Source organism: Salminus brasiliensis, chromosome 10, assembly GCF_030463535.1.
Source record: "Salminus brasiliensis chromosome 10, fSalBra1.hap2, whole genome shotgun sequence".
Lineage (NCBI taxonomy): Eukaryota > Metazoa > Chordata > Actinopteri > Characiformes > Bryconidae > Salminus > Salminus brasiliensis.
In genome coordinates this window covers 1,559,681-1,577,352 of record NC_132887.1, presented here as the reverse complement: position 1 = coordinate 1,577,352, position 17,672 = coordinate 1,559,681, and the positions used below count along the sequence as shown (strand labels likewise).

The following is a 17,672-nucleotide window of genomic DNA, read 5'->3' as shown; positions in this document are numbered from 1 at the left end:
CCACAAAGCCAAAAACCACCAACTGTAGAACCACAAAGCCAAAAAACACCAACTGTAGAACCACAAAGCTAAAAATCCACCAACTGTAGATCCACAAAGCCAAAAACCACCAAATGTAGAACCACAAAGCCAAAAACCACCAACTGTAGAACCACAAAGCTAAAAATCCACCAACTGTAGATCCACAAAGCCAAAAACCACCAAATGTAGAACCACAAAGCCAAAAATCCACCAACTGTAGAACCACAAAGCTAAAAATCCACCAACTATAGAACCACAAAGCCAAAAACCACCAACTGTAGAACCACAAAGCCAAAAACCACCAACTGTAGAACCACAAAGCTAAAAATCCACCAACTGTAGATCCACAAAGCCAAAAACCACCAAATGTAGAACCACAAAGCCAAAAACCACCAACTGTAGAACCACAAAGCTAAAAATCCACCAACTGTAGATCCACAAAGCCAAAAACCACCAAATGTAGAACCACAAAGCCAAAAATCCACCAACTGTAGATCCACAAAGCCAAAAACCACCAAATGTAGAACCACAAAGCCAAAAACCACCAAATGTAGAACCACAAAGCCAAAGTTTCGAGAACTATAGAACCACAAAGCCAAAAATCCACCAACTGTAGAACCACAAAGCCAAAATTTCAAGAACTATAGAACCACAAAGCCAAAATTTCAAGAACTATAGAACCACAAAGCCAAAAATCCACCAACTGTAGAACCACAGAGCCAAAAACCCCCAAATGTAGAACAGCACAGCTAAACGTTTACTGAAAGGAGAACGGCAGTGAAAGCCCCTCTTGCAGGAGTCTAGCACAGCTGAGAGAACCATTACGCCCCAAAATCCACTAATAGGAAAACAGCACAGCTACAAATCCACTGACTGGAGAACAGCACCCAGTACTACACCAGTGTCTGTCTGTGGGTGGAGGAGGAGATGTTCTGAAGAAAGATGGAGCTCAGTATGGAAAGTCACCACCTCCTGATCACATCACACTTCCTCACTGCAAACCTTCGCTGTGTCGGTGCAGGCTGCAGTACGCTCGGCTGCTGCGGAGCTATTGGATTCCCCTTTGGGAGATCAATAAAGTTTATCTAATCTTAATTAAGTTCGCTCATGAGCCAAAACGATGCACCTGTACTGTAAGAACTCAGTTTGGCTGAGCAAATAAACACGTATTCTTTCATCTGCACTCGGAGGGATTCCTGCTCTCGCGCCTGCCGGGCTGGTACACACGCGTCTCTCTCGCAGGCGTAACTTCAATAAACCTGCTGCAGAAACGGTAACTCTCCTCGGATCGCCGCTGACCTAAATAGCTGGTTTTCTAATCTTACCACCGCTGCTTTGTTCTTTCCATATATGTTTGTCTTGGAGAGCATCTGGGAAATGAGTGTGTATGTGTGTGTGTGTGTGTGTGTGTGTGTGTGTTTTAGGGGTGTAAAATGCACTAAAATCCAAAACACTCTCTGCAGACTCACACAAAGCTCAGAGTGCTGAATGTTGCAATGAATAATAATTGACTGCAGAAACGATGTGAGTGGAAATATCCCAAACTTCAGTCAGCTTTACAAATGTGTATATACAGCTTGTCTAGTCCCTGTAGAGAAGAAGTACTGCCAATAGAATAGGACTCTCTGGAGCAGATCAACATCATGACCCTATTGGCTCCATGCTGCCTAATAATGCCAGGCGTGGGCTAGAGGGGTATAAAGCCCCCCAGCATTGAGGAGCTGTGGAGCAGTGGAAGAACTGTGTTCTCTGGAATGATGGTGGAGGAGCTCCATCCAGTACTTTTAGTGGGATGAGGTGGGGTGGTGATCATCCAACATCCTGACCTCAGTAACACTTTTGTCTCTGAATGCAATCAAATCCTCACAGCAATGTTACTCAAAAATCTAGTAGAAAGTCTTCTTATCTGGTCAGTAGAGACAGTTACTCCAACAAAAGCAGGATCAGCTCTTTTAATAGCCTTGATTTCTGAAGAAACAGTGAAAGAGCAGGTGTCCCAATACTTTTGTCCATATATACATATTAGGGTGAATATTAATAACGCTCTAAATGTAGGTATTGTGATATACACTGAGGAGGCGGAGCTACAGTCTCTCATTAGGGTGAATAATAATTAATAACGCTCTAAATGTAGGTATTGTAATATACACTGAGGAGGTGGAGCTACAGTCTCTCATTAGGGTGAATATTAATAACGCTCTAAATGTAGGTATTGTGATATACACTGAGGAGGCGGAGCTACAGTCTCTCATTAGGGTGAATATTAATAACGCTCTAAATGTAGGTATTGTGATATACACTGAGGAGGCGGAGCTACAGTCTCTCATTAGGGTGAATATTAATAACGCTCTAAATGTAGGTATTGTGATATACACTGAGGAGGAGGAGCTACAGTCTCTCATTAGGGTGAATATTAATAACGCTCTAAATGTAGGTATTGTGATATACACTGAGGAGGAGGAGCTACAGTCTCTCATTAGGGTGAATATTAATAACGCTCTAAATGTAGGTATTGTGATATACACTGAGGAGGAGGAGCTACAGTCTCTGTTATTGTGTGCTCGTTTTGTTTTTGAGATAAATAAGTAAATAAAAGCCATCACACCATGTGGGTCACAGAAATAGCCGTGTCCAGCCTGAGTGGAGAGATTAATCACTGGTTAATGAGAGAGCTGAGGGCTGGACATTTATATTCAGCACAGCTGTTACAGAGAGAGAGAGAGAGAGAGAGAGAGAGAGAGAGAGAGAGAAAGAGAGAGAGAGAGAGAGAGAGAGAGAGAGAGTGCTCCATAAGCCATTACTTTCTGTCATCCATATTGAACACATGCAGCCTTTTCACTCTATTATTCAATGTAACAGATGTTTTTTTGCTCAGTCTAAAATATGTCCTTCATATAATAAGACACAGATTAACTGGCTTGATCCGAGTCAAATAAACAATAACCCGATACACACTCCACAACATGAGCAATAACAATGAGTCCCACATCTCTCTTCCAGTTGATGCATTATCGAAGGACAGTTTCCTCAATATATCCAACATTTCTCACTATGAGGCTGAATATAACATCACACAATCAGCCATAACATTATAACCACTGACAGCTGCTGGCAATAACACTGATGATCTGGCTGCAGTGGCTCCTCTGAAAAAAATCCAAAGCAAAAAATCTAACTGTAGAACCACAAAGCCAAATATCCATCAACTGTGGAACCACAAAGCCAGAAATCCACCAAAGCCAAAAATCCACCGACTGTAGAACCACAAAGCCAGAAATCCATGGACTGTAGAACCACAAAGCAAAAAATCCACCAAAGCCAAAAATCCACAACTGTAGAACCACAAAGTCCAAAAATCCACCGATTGTAGAACCACAAAGCCAAAAATCCACCAACTGTAGAACCACAAAGCCAAAAATCCACAACTGTTGAACCACAAAGCCAAAAATCCACAACTGTAGAACCACAAAGTCCAAAAATCCACCGATTGTAGAACCACAAAGCCAAAAATCCACGAACTGTAGAACCACAAAGCCAAAAATCCATCAACTGTGAAACCAAAAAGCCAAAAATCCACCAATTGGAGAACCACAAAGCCAAATATCTAACAACTGTAGAACCACAAAGCAAAAAATCTACCAACAGTAGAACCACAAAGCCAAAAATTCACTAACTGTAGAACCACAAAGCCAGAAACCCATCAATTGTAGAACCAGGTGGATCTACATATCAGTCCAGAACATATTCTTGAAGGTGATGAAGCAGGAAAAATGGACAAGCGTAAAAATCTGAGACACTTTGGATCGAACCCAACTGTGATGTTCTAGATAATTACTGGATCAGAACATCCCCAGAACATCAGGCACGTCTTGTGGGGTGATCCCGGCATGCAGTGGTCAGAACAACTTTGACCAAAAGTGCTCCAAAGAAGGACAACCATGAGAAACATGGGTCATTGATGCTAATGGAAATCCCAGGTCTAGTGGAGCCTCAACTGGTCAGCTCAGTTCTGGTGACACTAGGAGAACCTGCACAATATTTTGGGGGGTTTTAATGTTATGGCTAATCGTGACATATTCTACCCTCTGTATAATATCAGCTAATCCAGCGTTTCTGCTGAAATTAAGGATATTAGCTGGAAGTTCCCCCCTTTGCTGCAGTAATAGCCTCTCGTCTGCTGGGAAGGCTTTTAGAATAGATGGTGGAACTTTGTTCTGATGAGATTTTGATTGCATTCAGCCACATGCGAGTGAGAGCATCAGTGAGGTCAGGCAGTGATGTTGGAAGATTAGTTCTGCCACTCCAACGCCTCCTAAAGGTACTGAATGGAGCTCCATCATCACTCCAGAGAAGCCCACAGCCCAGTCCTCATTGTCTCGTCTGAAATCAAGGGTATTAAGAATAGTCGAGAATTGCTGTGAGAATTTGATTGCATTCATCGTTAGTGAGTTCAGGATGTTGGATAATGATCACCACCCCACCTCACTATCCCCAACTCCCCAACTCATCCCATCCAAAAGCAACACCATCATTCCAGAGAACACAGTACCTCCACTGCTCCACAGCTCCTTAATGCTGGGGGGCTTTATTATACCCCTCTAGCCCACACCTGGCATTATTAGGCAGCATGGAGCCAATAGGCTCATGATGTTAATCTGCTCCAGAGAGTCCTATTCTATTGGCAGTACTTCTTCTCTACAGGGACTAGACAAGCTGTGTCTGTGTGCATTCACACATCTGCATCAACAATGGGTGCAGCTTACAGTAGCTGAATGCACTCATTAGAAGGGGTGTCCACAAATATTTGGACATATGTGAATAAGCTGTGTGTGAACGTCTGAGTCAGCAACAGGGGCACCTTAAAGCGGCTGACCTCACCCATTAGGAGGGCATCTGGATACTTTTGGACATTTGGTGTACATCAGACAATGTGCTTTCACTGCACTGGTGGGCTCTGCCTCCATAAACACGCGCCCCCTGTCTCCGTCTCCGGCCTCCTCCCGGCCACATTACGCAGCGTGTTGCAGTGTTGCTCTGAAAGATAAGTAGACAGTTCCATTAGCAGACACTGGCTGGGCTTTAATGCGTAAGTTTAGCACTTAAGAGAATATCTCAGCCTTGCGATGAGCCATTGTCCCGTTTTACAGCAGCTGCGGATTTCTTTTACGGCTCAACAATATCCTGCTTACTTCAGTAATATCTGCTTACCGCAGGGCGAGCCAGGCCAGCATTACAGCAGGAGAGAGAGAGAGGGAGGCTGACTGTTAGGGGTGAGCACTATGTGTTTTATGTGAGGATAGTGATGTAAAGAGGGGCTTTATAACCTTGCCCAATCCCCTGCACGGTGCACTATTCACTGTATAGTGCACTATGTCCGAAAGTATGTCCTATGCACTCTATTTACTGTTTCAGGGCACTATTTCCAAGAGTATGGCACTATACCCTAAATGGCATGCTATTGACTTTATAGTGCCCTTATAGCTGCACGGTGCACTATCCACTGCACACTACACACTACACTATTCACTACATTGTGCACTAATCTAAAATGTTGCAGTATTCACTATTTAGTGCACTTATCTGAAGCTATGTATGCCCTACTTGCTATATGGTGCATTATAATTTGTATAGTGCACCATTTCTGAATGTATACCCTATTCACTACAATTGTGTGCACTATTCACTATACAGTGAATACACTAATCTGACTGCACTTCCATAACGTCCACATCTCCTATAACCTTCCAGAACTATGCCCATTTCAATACATGGTGCACTAATGACTAAATGGTGTACTATTAACTACACAGTGCTGCAATATTCACTATATGGTGCACTATTCTCTATAGTAACTACATCCTATTCACTATATAGTGAACTACACTTGGAACTATGTCCTAGTCTTTACATGGTGCACAATGCTGAGTAGGCCGCAAGTTCTGAGGTGGGACCTCCATGAGCATCAATAAGCCTTGGGTGACACTGCTGCTGGTTCACTAGTTGTCCTTCTTCCTTGGAGCACTTTTGGTAGGTACTGACCACTGCATACCGGGAGGAACACCCCACAAGACCTGATGCCTGATGTTCTGGAGATGTTCTGACCCAGTCATTGTCTAGAACATCACAGTCTGGTTCTTGTCAGAGTGTCTCAGATTCTTACGCTTGTCCATTTTTTCTACTTCAGCACCTTCATCACCTTCATCACCTTCAAGAACTGACTGTTCTCCTGCCGACTAATAGATCCACTGGACAGACAGGAGCCACTGGACCAGATCATCAGTGTTTTTCAATTGCTAATGTTATGGCTGGTTGGTGTATCATACATTTGCAAACCATAAAAGAGACATTATTATTATTACTACTGTTATTATTATTTTATGATCAGGATCAGAAATGATTAGGCATTATTAATCCGATTGTTTGAACTAGGAAGAAAATATCTCCAGCCTTTAAGCTTAATGTCTGAAGTTATTAGGAACAAAGTTCTGATGCAGCTCAGATTGTTCATCCTCTTACAGACCCACACACTCAGTAATGCTCTGCTGTATGAAGCAGCTTTCATTACATAACACTGCAATAAAGTCTTTGCTCTACCCTGCTGTTATTGAGATAAACATCAACTATAACTTAAAGTGACAACCTACATTGACTATATGCCCACAAGTATCCAGACAGCGCTTCTAATCAGTGGATTCAGCTCCTTTAAGGCGTTTCACATAGGCATCCATTAACAGCTGATTAACCGCCATAGAAAAGCATGCGTTCTCATGCCCAACGCCCAATGCCGAGCCTGGGCTAGAGGGGTATACAGCCTCCTAGCATTGGACTGTAGGGGTTCTCTGGAGTGATCATCCAATTGACAGAACTATCCCATTCAACATGAGTCTCACAGCAATGTTCCCACATATAGAGGATGGTTCTACAGTAAAGAGAGCCAAACTCGCAGTTAACACCCTTGATTTCAGAAGAAACGCTGAAATAGTGTCCACATACTTTTACACATATATGTAGTGCATGTATAGGCTTACTATAGAGCACCTACACATGACGTACAGCGAGAGAGAGAGATAGAGATAGAGAGAGAGAGAGATTAAGGCCATGCTACACGTCCGTAATCTGATCAGATGAAATCATCGCTCCGTCCTCCCACTCAGACTCAGGGCTGAAGCCGTAACTATGCCCAACATAAACACAAATATTTATTCCATTTCCAGGCTGCAAACACAGGACAAATATTTGCAGTCAGATCATAGGGATTGACGTTTCTGATAAATTGGCCCCGAATCATCTCAGGAAGGCTAAGCAAATGCAGAGTGCTTTGTTTCCTCTTCTTAAGTGTTGCTCTGAAGTAGGGCTGGGCAATATAGCAAGAATATTTTATTAGACTAGAATATTTAAAGACATTTTCACATTTCATGATATTTCTTACAATATTTTTACATGCAAACTAAATTCAGCAGTATGAACGGATTATTAAAAATCCTATTTAAATATTATCCCATATTTAGTGCAGTGCAATTATGTGTAAAATATGCTGAACTCTAGGAATGTGTATCACTGTATTTTTTAATATGACGATATTTGTATATACTAGATATATATTTTTTCCTTCTTTTTTGCATGACAAGGATTTTCTAAAGACGTATGGCTAATTCTATTGCTTATTCGATTAACCTCTTGACTACTACAGGGCTTGCTTGGCCCACAAAATAACTGCTTTTGGTTTCTGGAATTGGTTTGCAGTTACTAATCCCCTGGTTCTGGGCAAAAGTCCATATCATACTAAGCATAACTTTGAAAACGGACTAATGGAACCTATTAGAAACAGTAAGCCTATCTTTGCTTATTTCACAACAAATACACATAATTAACTTATAAAGTTTTTATACAATATTTATATTGTGTACATCAAAAGAAACAGAACTAAATAAACAGGTAAATCTGTCAGAACTACAGTCTCTCTAAAATAATTTATGAACTCTGAACTCTGTTCAGAAAGAAAAGAACAATAAAGCGAGTTGATGGATGAAGCTCTGTCTGTGTACTGCCTGGCTGTGGCTTAAGTGTCTCAGAGACTGGTTTGTAGGTAGGTAGGCAGACAGAGAGACAGACAGACAGACAGACAGTAAGATAGATAGATAGACAGACAGAGAGGCAGCTAGACAGACAGTAAGATGGATAGACAAACAGATAGACAGTTATATATATATATATATATATATATATATATATATATATATATATATATATATATAGAGAGAGAGAGAGAGAGAGAGAGAGAGAAAGAGAGAGAGAGATAGACAGATTGATAAACAGAGAGACAGACAGATGAAGAATCATATGGAACAGTTGGGTTTATTAAAGAACCCTGCATTAAGGCTTATTAATATATTGTTATGGTTGTTCTAACTAGGGCTGAATATGTGCAATATTAATAATCACAGGATGTCAGATTATATAAAAAATGTCATGCGTCAACGTTTTTTTTTATACAAATAAAATTGCCCACTGTTCTCATTTTCCATTAACTATCGACCAGTGGCGGGTTATATCTGCTAAATATAATCCATTTTACTCTTCAATCTTTAATATCATTAATATTATGACATGTTGGATCATTGGCTTCAGGTGAAATCTGGTGCAACTTCCTGTATTTTTTAATATCACTATTTATATACTTATTGCAGGAATAAAATGTATTGCAATGTCAATTTTTTTCCAATATCATCCGGCCCTAGTTCCAACACTGTAACTTAAATTTTACAAACTTCCAAAAACAACATAAATACAAATACAAATATTCTGATGTATAACTTCAAAAAATATACTGATTAAAACAATCCAGTGTGAAGATTATCACTGCACTCGCATGGGTGACTCGCATTGCTATCATCAAGTTTCACAAATTCAAGGAGAGAAAGAAACACTTCCTACAGTTCAGACCACTGTAGCTCTTTTTCACCTCTTACTGACTGATCGTATAGTTAATCACCAGGTGTTCCTTATGCCATCACTTACATATTCATTCTGTATTAGACAGGCCTGAAGTGACCTGACCTCTCTGAATATGCACACTGGCTCAACGTGTTCATTAGTGTGTGTGTGTCTCATTTTGAAGAGAGCATCTCTAACACCACAGTAGGCCTTGTTTTATGGCCACACCTGCAGTTTAGGTGTAGAGCGAGGTCAACTCCATGTAGGTGTTTCAGACTCTGCCCAAATCACATCTCTTTAGTGGGCAGGTCAATCATTGGGTCTCAATCGTTTGTTTGACAGACAGGTAGGTAGGTAGGTAGATAGATTAATAGATTGTGAGAGTGGATCTAGGGAATCATTGGCCACCAAACAATCTACAGCAGGTGATTCCTAGATTCCCAGGAGTGTGTACGATGACAAATGTAAAATATGAGCCCATGTATTAAGTTTGGAAATTATCACATATATTAAACTTAATCAGTACTGACCAGCCCAATAACAGTGATCAGAGTGCATGTTACTAAAGCAGCTTTCATGGCTCTGAACTCCATTTCAGTGACTGAGGGTTTGGTAACATATCCAGGAGGAAGAGCTGCTGTTGTTGACAGCCAATAAAGCAACAATGATGAAGGCAATGCTGATTTATGCTCTAATCAGAAATGAATGAGGATGCGTCAATCCCCTTAGGCAGAGCGCTTGGCTTTCAGCTTGCAAAGCTGTGCTTCTCTAACGGCACATAACACCAAAACACACTGTCATCTGTCCCATCTCTATAAACCCTATATACTGTGGCCTCACCGACTGTCCATAGACACTGTGGACCGTCCATAGACACTGTGGACTGTCCAGGACAAGATTCCTTATTTTTGTTAGTATACTGATAGATAGATAGACATTAATCTATAGACAGATATATGGATTCTTTTGTGTTGAAATATATTGCTGCTCTGTGCTGCTGTCCACGGTGCTGAATTTAACGGCTCTGACACAGATATAGACATATACACAGACATATGAATAGACATATAAATAGATAGATAGATAAATAGGCAGACAAATAGATGGATAGGTGGGTAAATAGATAGATATATATATAGTAGATATAGTAGACATATACAGTAGATAGATTCTTTTGTATTGAACTATATTGCTGCTCTGTGCTGCTGTCCGTGGTGCTGAATTTAGCTGCTCTGTTACATACATAGACATATAAATAAACATATAGATAGACAAACAGATAGATAGATAGATAGACAGACAGACAGACTGGTAGACAGACAGTTAGATAGATAGATAGATAGATAGATAAACATATAGAAAGATAGTAGATAGAATATTTTGTATTGATCTATATTGCTGATCTGTGCTGAATTCTACCATGCTGTCTAAACACTGTAGTAAACAGTGTCCATAAAAACATGTTCTGTTACTAACCTACAACCATTAAATACCCGTAGTGTATGTGTATACGAAGTGTATGCACAAGGAATGTGTTTCTAACAAAGTGGCCATTGAGTGGAAGTACCTTGCTGAGTATTGAGGTTTAAGCTTCCATTGCTTGTTAGCTATATTAGTGTCGTAGCTCCAGCACAAACATGTCTTGGCTGATCAAACAGGTTAAGGGTAAGGGGGGAATTAGATTGCTTTAGCTGTTGGTGACAACATGCAAGTTCTTCCTGCACCTCTACCTGTCCTTCCCATCTCAGGACAAACAAGCAGCGAGAGAGAGAGAGAGACAGAGAGAGAGACAGAGAGAGAGAGAGAAATGTCTAATTACATTACAACCTCATTGGCCTTTGTACACAGCATCTATTTCTATTCACAACTGTCACTTTTCCACTGCTCAAACCAGCAGGGTGGCGAGATCAAAACAAGCCACTGCTGCCTCACTGACAGCTCATTATCACACACAAACACCCCCCGAAGGCTCTCCCACTCCAACCTCTGACATTTTACCTCCTCGCCTCCCCCCGTCCCTCAGACTCTCCAAAAACATCACTGTTTAAAACGCTGGGGCCAGCGCTGCGACCTCATCCTGCCTCTATTGTGATTTTGTGTGGCTTCACAATCTGCCTGTTTTGACTGGAATCGTTTCAACTTGTTTTTTTCTCTCTCTGCCAAATACTCTGAAAGCTCGCCTGGAGCTTTTTTCCCTCCACAGTGTCGATGCTCTGTCCCCTTTCATACTCAAAAATAGCTTTCAAAAAGCTTCAGGTGCAACAGCAGAAAAAAACAAACACTGCAGGACGCTTGAGCTCATCCAAATCTGTAGGAGGACATCAGTTAGAGAGACAAAAAAAACACTAGAGTCCAAGTGAAGACCTACACTACGTGTCCAAATGTTTGTGGACACTCCATCAAATGAATGCATTCATCCACTTGAAGTTGCACCCATAGCTTGTCCAGTCCGTGTAGAGACATTCTGCCAATAGAATAGGACTCTGGAGCAGATAAACATCATGACCCTATTGGCTCCATGCCAGTAGTGGGCTAGAGGGGTGTAATAAAGCCCCCCAGCATTGAGGAGCTGTGGAGCAGTGGAGGAACTGTGTTCTCTGAAATGATGGTGGTGGTGGAGCTCCATCCAGTACTTTTGGGATGTGTTGGGGGGTTGGGGATGATGAGGTTGGATGGTGAATATGATCATCCAACATCCTGACCTCACTAACGCTCTTGTCGCTGAATGCAATCAAAACCTCACAGCAATGCTCCTCCAAAATCTAGTCTTCTTCTCTGGACAGTAGAGACAGTTACTCCACGAAAACAGGATGAACTCTTTTTAATAGCCTTAATCATAGAAGAAACAATGAATAAGCAGCTATCTCTTATACTTCCATGTAGTGTTCCACGTCCATGTGGTGTATTTTCTAGGTTGCCAAAACTGACAGTGAACTATTACAATAATATGTAATAAGCTGAACCATGCAGAACACTTTCCACCGCATACATGTTTGTATGCATTGATTTCCTTCATGAATGCTGAATCAGAGCTCTCAATAGTACATGGACCTGAATTACAGAGCATGCTGTGTTATGGTTCAGCCTTCTTTTAAAGCTCTGTTACTCAGCCTTCTTGAATAATCTTTATATTCACTGGTCGATTACTTGGTCACCAATATAACAAAGGTTTAACACTGATTGCACCTCCAATCGCATTGCTTTGTTCTTTTTTTACAACTAAGCTGTGTTTCAGTACTTCATTGATTATATACTTTTTATATAAGTTATTATAAATAACTCCAGGTCATATAATAATGGAGTCTAAATGCAAAATACAATAAAAGCAACATTCATTAATAAATCCTGCCCCCCCAACACCACACACAAATCATCAAAAAAGTATTGATGAGTCATTGAGGCAAAAGATATAATGTCAGCTGATAGTGAACATAACATAATATAATAGAATAAATATAAACTGTATTCATACTCTGTTTCGAAATATAAAAGCTTGATTGATTTAAGTGTCTCAAAGATGGACAAACAGACAGATAGATAGATAGATAGACAGATAGATAGAAACACTGAAGAATAAATAGTGAACAGCAGAAGTGTGAAGACTGAAGAGTGACACATAGCCAGAGAGGAGAACACTGTGAATAATGAGGTGTGAACAACAAACAAAAAACAAACAGTGAGCTGTTTAAAAATAGTGAAAAGCGACAAACAACCAGTGAGGAGTGAATAGTGAATAATAAAGAGTGAACAGTGAATATGGAACAAGAAGGAGTGAGCAGTAAAACAGTGACAAGTAAGGTGAAGAATGGAAAGTAAATGGTGAAGAGTGTAGAATGAACAGTGAAGAGTGTAGAGTGAACAGTATTGAGTAAACAGTGAAGAGTGAACAGTAGAGAGTAAACAGTGAATAGTATAGAGTGAACAGTATAGAGTAAACAGTGAACAGTATAGAGTAAACAGTGAATAGTATAGAGTGAACAGTGAAGGGTGAACAGTATAGAGTAAACAGTGAACAGTATAGAGTAAACAGTGAAGAGTGAACAGTAGAGAGTAAACTGTAAATAGTATAAAGGAAGAAATGAACAGTGAAGAGTGTAGAGTGAACAGTATAGAATAAACAGTGAACAGTGAAGAATGTGGAGTGAACAGTGAAGAGTGAGGAGTGAACAGTATAGAGTAAACGGTGAACAGTATAGAGTAAACAGTAAATAGTATAGAGTAAACAGTGAAGAGTGAACAGTATAGAGTAAACAGTAAATAGTATAGAGTAAACAGTGAAGAGTGAACAGTATAGAGTAAACAGTAAATAGTATAGAGTAAACAGTGAAGAGTGAACAGTATAGAGTAAACAGTAAATAGTATAGGGGAAGAAATGAACAGTGAAGAGTGTAGAGTAAACAGTGAACAGTGAAGAATGTGGAGTGAACAGTGAAGAGTGTAGAGTGTAGAGTGAACAGTGAAGAGTATAGAGTAAACAGTGAAAAGTGAACAGTGTAGCATGAACAGTATTGAGTTAAAAGTAACCAGTGAACAGTGAAGAGTGTAGAGTGAACAGTGAAGAGTGTAGAGTGAACAGTGTGCTGCTGTAATCTTGCTGTCTCTGGGCAGAAACAGAGATCTGCTCCACAAACGCGGCTCTCACACACTCCTGATGATCACGCAGACCATAACACACACACACACACACACGCACACACACACACACACAAACAAACCAAAGCAAACAGACACTTACATGGCTCGCCATCCACAGCCTCCGTGTAAACACACACACATCAGCTTACACCCTCTCAGCACAACTCCTGCGGCTCTGCTCTCGGGTCCTGTTGTGCAGATCCAGCCGGCTCCTTAGGCTCCTCAGACTCTCCGCGTCCACCAAACCTGCCCAAAGTCCCCCCGAGCAAACAAGCCGCCCGCCAGAGCCGTCTCTATCAGAGCCTCATAAATAATCCAGCACTTCTTCTACCTCTATTTTCTTCATCGATCGATCCGATGCAGCTCCAATAATAATCCCAGCGGGCTGCGTCTGTCATTTCAAGACCAGCTTCATTTTCTGCTGAAGTGCCTGCGCTCGCTGCCAGTGGGTGTGGTGTGATCTTACACGGATAAAGTGCTTCTATATTCTCCACCTACAGTCTACATGATTCACACAGCCGGCGTGATCAGCACGACCGTCCTGGGTGTTAATCTTGCCTGGAGTGATTAAAGCAGCCCTTTGGCACCGCGTACGGCTGGAGTGGCTTTAGAAGACGTCACCGGGCACGTCTGAAACGCCTGAAGACCGCTGATTAGAGCTTCACCTGGGTGGTCTGCGCTGTTTAAAATGCTGCAAAATGCCTACTGCACTCTAATGGCCCTGGCTGCTTTGCAAAGCTGTGGATTTCCACACACCTCTTCACGTGTGGAGCTCACTGGAGCTCGGTGGAGCTGCAGAAAATTGAATTATAGCACCACCAGGCAGCTGAAGAGGAGATGCACCTCAGTTCAGTTCAATATGCAATTTTAAGGGTTTTTTTGTGTTTCTTATTAGATAAATATGAGAAATATGATGCATTAAATGAGGTTGCATTGCAGGTGCATTGTCTGAGATGTTTGTTTTGCAAATGCTGAGCAATTACAGCTGCATATAAAGGTTTTTAAGGCAGCTACGGTGACGAGACATGGTCAAAAAAGTGTATCATTGGCAGGAGCTCATGCCTACAGTGGTGTGTTCACTTCTGGTCATTTTCCAGGACAGAAATAAAAGGAGCTGGACCCCATTTAGAGGCTATTTTAATGCTTCCATCCGAACAGACCTATATATATATATATATATATATATATATATATATATATATATATATATATATATAAACCAATACTGACGCTGCAGGACATGCTTATAAACACCAAACACAAGCATTTCCAGAGAGATACGCCTCTCAACCAACCCAACATCTGGCTTCTCAAATATCCATTCAGCTTCTTTAATCGAGCAAATGTTGGAACCAAGGTTTCTGGTTTGCACCAGTGCTTCCTTCACACCGGGGTGAGGATGGAGGCTGGATGACTAAACCCGGGTGCTGTATCACAGTCTGGACATTTGCCCAGGTTCAGGACTCTTCTAAGATGCTCAACACACATTATAAAGGCATCGTGATCCTGGATCACCATTCAGCAGATCTCACCACTGCTTTTAGCGTTTGGTAAAGCGAGCTGGACGGAGATGGGGTAGATCCCAGGCTTTCAGGGTGAGGCAGTATAGGAGATAGACCCATACACACTTTCTCACACTCACACAGCACTCGTACACGGTGCCACCAATGCCACCAGTGCCACCAGTGCAGGTGCAAAGCAAGGTCTGGGCTCTATAAACGTACTCTGTACTACTACCATCGTGGACTGTCGTTATGCCATCGTTCCCACCAGAGATATCGACGCGCATACCTGAGCTGAGAGCTTCAAGTCACATTCAGGACCTCGTATCATCTCCAGAAATACATAAAGACATCCCACACCCCAGCCAGACAGCCCAAATTGGCCCACAGAAGAGGGAGGGTAAAAGTTTACCTCGCTGAAGGAATGGCAGCCTCGGATGGGGTGGGAGTCAGGGGCTGTGGATCTCCTCACATGTCGTTTTCTCCCGTTCTGCTGCTCTTCTCTGCCCCATCTGATGCAGGGCTAGACGGCGGGACAACATCCAAACCTTCATAGCCCTTATCCATCACCGCACACACTCTCAAACACACGCACGTACACGCACGTACACACACACCAACACACACATTCAGCACGGATCTTCTCTGCTGCCCAAAAAGATCCAAACGCGTTTGAAATCCGAGTTCGAGTTTCAGCTGAAGACGCTGAAGATGTTTCGGGGAGGATCCTTTAAGCGATCTCCACGATGAAGAGCGCCATCCTCCTGCAGCGCAGCGGCGAGATGCTGCCCTTCATTCACGCCCACCAACCCGGCAGCTCCGAGATGAGACCCCCAGCTCGCGCGCTGCCTCCAGACCGTGCTAATCCAGGGTGGTTCGCTCGCATTCCCTCCATCCAAGTGGCCCGGAACTCTCCTCCCTCGCGCTCCTCTCTCTTTCCCTCTCCCAAAGCAATCCAGGGGAAAAGGACGGACGTGGGGAACGATGGAAGTACAGCGGTATTCCCTCTCCTGCAGTTCCACCCCAACGCCAATCCGTCACATCACCACCGCCGCCGAGCTGCTCAACAAACTAGTTCAGCACCAGACAGAGAGCCTCCCTCTCTCTCTCTCTCTCTCTCTCTCTCTCTGCAGTCTAAAGGAGGAGGAAATCAGCTCACGGATTGGCTCACAGTGACTCCCTCACTCCTCCACACCAGGCCTGTCACTCCGCTGTGGCGCGCGTTTGGAAGATGCTGAAACGCCCCTGTCCAGATTCCTTTTGGCACCTTTAGCGTCTCTGGACGTGAAATACACGCCCTGCTTTTACTTCAACTACCTGCCGTTTATTCCTCCTTCTAGAGACTAACAGCGATGTTAAATGGGAAGGTGTGAAGCGGAAACGCCGCTTACTGAACATAAAATAAAGCAAATCAGTGACTGAGTCCAGGAATGTGTCGATTACACTGGATAACAACCAACTCATCCCTGTCTAACCTTAACCAACTCAACCCCATCTAACCTCAACCAACTTAGACCACCCAACCACAACCAACTAATCCCTGTCCAGCCTTAACCAACTCAACCCCATCTAACCTCAACCAACTCAACCCCATCTAACCTCAACCAACTTAGACCACCCAACCACAGCCAACTCATCCCTGTCCAACCTTAACCAACTCAACCCCATCTAACCTCAACCAACTCAACCCCATCTAACCTCAACCAACCCCAACCCATCTAACCTCAACCAACTCAACCCCATCCAACCACAACCAACTCATCCCTGTCCAACCTTAACCAACTCAAACCCATCTAACCTCAACCAACTTAGACCACCCAACCACAACCAACTAATCCCTGTCCAACCTTAACCAACTCAACCCCATCTAACTTCAACCAACTCAACCCCATCTAACCTCAACCAACTCAACCCCATCCAACCACAACCAACTCATCCCTGTCCAACCTTAACCAACTCAACCCCACCTAACCTCAACCAACTCAACCCCACCTAACCTCAACCAACTCAACCCCATCTAACCTCAACCAACTCAAACCCATCTAACCTCAACCAACCCCAACCCATCTAACCTCAACCAACCCCAACCCCACCCAACCACAACCAACTTATCCCTGTCCAACCTTAACCAACTCAACCCCATCTAACCTCAACCAACTTAGACCACCCAACCACAACCAACTCATCCCTGTCCAACCTTAACCAACTCAACCCCATCTAACCTCAACCAACTTAGACCACCCAACCACAACCCACTCATCCCTGTCCAACCTTAACCAACTCAACCCTATCTAACTTCAACCAACTTAGACCACCCTACCACAACCAACTTATCCCTGTCCAACCTTAACCAACTCAACCCTATCTAACTTCAACCAACTTAGACCACCCTACCACAACCAACTTATCCCTGTCCAACCTCAACCAACTCAAACCCATCTAACCTCAACCTACACAACCAACTCAACCCTGAGTGAGGTTGGGTGGATGTTGGATTAGGTGGGGTTAAGCTGTTTGTGGTTGGGTGGACTGAGTTGGTTGAGGTTGAGTAGCACTGAGATGGCCATGGATGGATGTGGT

At 42.7% G+C, this 17,672-nt stretch overlaps 1 protein-coding gene across 2 annotated transcripts in view; it reads right to left on the bottom strand.

The window, feature by feature from the left end:
- Nucleotides 1-16,187, bottom strand: part of lrfn5a (leucine rich repeat and fibronectin type III domain containing 5a) — an 83,237-nt gene extending 67,050 nt beyond the window's left edge. The window contains exon 1 of one of the 2 annotated variants that reach the window (XM_072688965.1): nucleotides 15,505-16,187. The gene's annotated coding sequence lies outside the window, so the exon portion shown is untranslated. Of the gene's footprint in view, nucleotides 1-13,690; nucleotides 14,139-15,504 lie in introns of those variants that run through there. The other variant, XM_072688966.1, reaches the window with a different exon arrangement.
- Between the last annotated feature and the right edge of the window lie 1,485 nt (nucleotides 16,188-17,672).